General features: G+C 48.8%; 1 pseudogene; it reads left to right on the forward strand.

Moving 5' to 3' along the window:
• Window positions 1–395: 395 nt before the first annotated feature.
• Window positions 396–1,364, forward strand: LOC117710802 (glyceraldehyde-3-phosphate dehydrogenase pseudogene; annotated as a pseudogene).
• Window positions 1,365–4,627: the final 3,263 nt, after the last annotated feature.

Here is a 4,627-nt window from a genome sequence, read left to right on the forward strand (position 1 = left end):
TGTTGGAAGAGTTTCATGAAGAAGCAAACTGAGGTACAGAGCGGTCATAAGACTTAATAAAATGACATAGTCCTGAACAACAGATACAGGGCCAGTCTGGCCTCCTAAAAAAAAGCTCAGCCAATCACCCCCCCTTTCCTAGGGATCACTACCAGGGGCCTCCACGAGAGGCTCATAGGAATTTGGGAGTCCTGAAATGTGTGATGATTCTGACCAGGCTTTGCCCTGTGATTGCAAACGGCTCGCTTAACCTCTAAGGATAGTTACCTGTCCTGAAATGTTACTCCAACGCTTTCACCGGAGACTATTTTCTTTGCACACTTCAAAAGATGACTTGGGCTCTCTGCTCCTCCCTGTTCCGGAGATCATCGCATCTTCTTGTGCAGTGCCAGCCTTGTCCCGTAGACAAAATGGTGAAGGTCAGTGTGAACGGATTTGGCCGTATTGGGCGCCTGGTTACCAGGGCTGCCTTCTGCTCTGCATCTGGCAAAGTGGAGATTGTTGCCATCAACGATCCCTTCATTGACCTCAACTACATGGTCTACATGTTCCAGTATGACTCCACCCATGGCAAGTTCAACGGCACAGTCAAGGCCGAGAATGGGAAGCTTGTCATCAACGGGAAGCCAATCACCATCTTCCAGGAGCGAGATCCTGCTAACATCAAATGGGGTGATGCTGGTGCTGAGTACGTCGTGGAGTCCACTGGCATCTTCACCACCACGGAGAAGGCCAGGGCCCACTTGAAGGGTGGGGCCAAAAGGGTCATCTTCTCCGCCCCTTCTGCTGATGCCCCCATGTTCGTGACGGGTGTGAATCATGAGAAATACAAGTCACTCAAAATCGTCAGCAATGCATCCTGCACCACCAACTGCTTAGCCCCCCTGGCCAAGGTCATCCATGACAACTTTGGCATCGTGGAAGGGCTCATGACCACAGTCCATGCCATCACTGCCACTCAGAAGACTGTGGATGGCCCCTCTGGAAAGCTGTGGTGTGATGGCCGTGGGGCTGCCCAGAACATCATCCCTGCATCTACTGGTGCTGCCAAGGCTGTGGGCAAGGTCATCCCAGAGCTGAACAGGAAGCTCACTGGCATGGCCTTCTGTGTTCCTACCCCCAATGTGTCCGTTGTGGATCTGACATGCCGCCTGGAGAAACCTGCCAAGTATGATGATATCAAGAAGGTGGTGAAGCAGGCATCTGAGGGCCCACTGAAGGGCATCCTGGGCTACACTGAGGACCAGGTTGTCTCCTGCGACTTCAACAGCAACTCCCACTCTTCCACCTTTGATGCTGGGGCTGGCATTGCTCTCAACGACAACTTTGTAAAGCTCATTTCCTGGTAGGACAATGAATACGGCTACAGCAACAGGGTCGTGGACCTCATGGCCTACATGGCCTCCAAGGAGTAAGAAACCCTGGACCACCCACCCCAGCAAGGACACTGAGAGCAAGAGAGAGGCCCTCGTTGCTGAGGAGTCCCTGTCCCCCACACTGAGCATCTCCTCACAATTCCCTTCCCAGACCCCCACAACAACAGGAGGGGCCTAGGGAGCCCTCCCTACTCTCTGAATACCAACAATAAACATTCGCTGCACCAAAAAAAAATTAATAATAATGACTTGGAGCTGGGAAGATATGTCAGAATCCAAAGGTCTGGACACGCAAGCAAGGGGACCTGCCTTTGATCACTAGAACTCATGCCAAAATCCAGGTCTGGGAGCTGAAGGGATGGCTCAATGGGGAGGAGCACTTATCACTCTTGTAGAGGACCTGGGTTTTGTTCCTGGTACCCACATGGCAGCTCACAACTGTCTGAAACTCCAGTTCCAGGCAGCCCAACATCCTCTTCTCTCTTCCGCTGGCACCAGGCATGCACATGGTACATGTGCATGCATGTAGGCAAAATACTCGTATACATAAAATAAAAAATCAAATCTTTAAAACTGGTGTGGTGCCCTGTGCTAATAACACTATTATACAGCTTATAATGCTGTCTTTGTACTAGGGATGCAGAGACAGGGGGATTTCTGGGCCTCAATGGCTGGACAGCCTAGCTCCATGTCTAGATGAGAGAACATGTCTTTGAAAAAAAAAGTTGGGAGAGGGGCATGGGGAAAGGGGATAACATCTGAAATGTAAATAAATAAAATATCGAATAAAAAAGAAGAAAAAAAAGTTGTATGTTACCCAAGGAAGAATACACCTAAAGCCTCAATACACATGTGTAAGCATGTACAAACACACATGTGTGCATTCACATTCTATGTGCAATTGTACACACACATGATGATTCAAGATCCAGGTACCATGACACACATGTAAGTTCAACACACAGGAGGAAGAAGCAGGAGCGTCAGTATTTGAGGTCAGCCTGGGCCACATAGTGAGAGCCTGTCTTAACCCTAAATAAACACCGATTCAGAATATCAAAACACTGCTCACATCCACCCATCGGAAGAAATTCGGTTTCTTATGGAGGTCACAGAGAATGAGGTCAGCCTTTGGACTCAGGTGTCGCACACGAGACTACTGCTGGTAAATGCTCAAAGGGAGTCAAAGGAGGCCAGCCACTGAAGGCGAAGACAGTTCGCAGGTAATGGCCGGTTTCAGTGGCTCCCTTCTGGCAAGGAGCTACAAAACAGACCTCACAGGGAGAGAAGGCGTGCAGGCTCACTCTCCTCTCCCTACCCCCTGCTTTTCTGGCTTTTGTCCCTTTGACCTTCTTTACAAACTTTAATTAACAGACTTTATTCCTTTGAACAGTTTAAGTTCGCATGCACACAAGGGTAGAAACTACAGAGTCCCTCGACGGTGCCCACCCCCCACCTCTCTATTACTCACGGTTTGCATTCCTGTGATACCTTTGGGACAAATGATGTGTGGGTATGGACATGCCATCATTAGCTGGAGGCCAGGGTGTCCATTAAGGCTCATGCTGTGCTGATAACTCACATATAAATACAGCAATCTATAGGAGGTTTGCTGTCTGAAACACACCTGTGTGCTGTCGAGGACTGGAGACAAGGGAAGGGTACTGAGAGGTAAAGGTGGGCAAATAAAATGATATGTGTGTGTAAAATGTCCTAATAAAATCCATTATTTCACACATTCACTAAAATATTACTATTATAAATATGTGCAAACCCCTGGGCTCTCTTACTCATTTCATCTTCCCCAGCTTTTGGCAATGCCTGATCTGTTTTTCTGAGTGTGTGTGATGTGTGTGTGTGGTGATTATGTGTGCATGTGTGTGTGTATGTGGTGTGGTGTGGGTGTATGTGTGTGCTGTGCGTGTGTTTGTGTGTATGGTGTGTGTGTGGTATGTGTGGTATGTGTGGTGTGTGTCTATGTGTGTGTGTCTGGTGTGTATGTGTGTGTGCATGTGTGTGGTGTGGTATGTGTGTGTGTGGTGTGGTGTGTGTTTATGTGTGTGCTGTGCATGTGTTTGTGTGTATGGTGTGTGTGTGGTATGTATGGTGTATGTCTATGCCTGTGTGTCTGGTGTGTATGTGTGTGTGCATGTGTGTTACGGTATATGTGTGTGTGGCGTGTGTGTGTGTGCACCTGCCTGTGGAGACCAGTGGCAACAGGGAGTATCTTCCTTAATTGCTCTCCACCTTAAATTTTTTGAGACAGGATCTCTCGCTGAGCCCAGAGCTCGCTGATCCAACCACTAGAGTTATGCATGTGTGCAACCACATTCGGCTTTCTGTGTGGATACCAGAGATCAGAACCCAGGCCTTCCCTCCTGTGGGACAGGCAGGCTTTCTACCAATTAAGCCATCTCCCAAGATGTTTTTCCTTGTCTCCAAGAAGCCTGCTCTTTTCCTTGTCTCCACAATTTTGCCTTCTCCGGCACATCATAAAGAGCTTGGGTTCGTATAACATGTAGCCTACCTTCAGATTGGCCTCTTTTAACTGAACATATGCAGGGTTTTTTTTTTTTTTTCATGTCTTTGTATGGCTTGGCAACTCATTTCTTTTTAGTAATGACCATGTGACCTTTTGATGTGGGGCAGAAAACCCTGAGGCCTGGGCCAGGCCACCATCTCCTGGGAGCTGGGGCTGCTGCAGGTACAGCAGTAGGAGCAGTTGACTGTGTAGTGACAAGGTGAGGAGCAAAGGGGGCAGGAGTGAGTACCAAAACCACCTCTGAAGAGAGGCAGGAAGAGCAATATCTCAAGGCTGCCCGCGTTTTGTTAGTTTCCAGCAGTTGGTTTGAGGAAGATGTGGCGCGTCTGGAATATCCTTCTGAAGGCCACATTCTCTCATGAGCTGAGGAGACTCGGCCGGTTCCCTGCTTTCTGTGCAAGCAGGAGGATCAGAGCTCAGCCTAGCAGAGGCCACATGAGTGTACACCTGTAATCTAGCACTTGGGAGATGGAGGCAGACAGCTCTAGATCCCTGGGGCTTTCTGGCCAGCCAGCCTCACAGAATCAGGGAGCTCCAAAAAGGTCCTTTCTAAGAAATATAGATAGAGAAGGTAGTGACTGAGGAAGGTGACATGAGGATGTCAGGTCTCCATATGCATGTGCGTGAATGTGTACATGCGCACAAACACAAAAGGTATATCCTCAGACACATTAGACACTCCCTCCTCCCCCTGTAGGAGACACAGCCT

This window comes from Arvicanthis niloticus, chromosome 6 (assembly GCF_011762505.2).
Source record: "Arvicanthis niloticus isolate mArvNil1 chromosome 6, mArvNil1.pat.X, whole genome shotgun sequence".
Lineage (NCBI taxonomy): Eukaryota > Metazoa > Chordata > Mammalia > Rodentia > Muridae > Arvicanthis > Arvicanthis niloticus.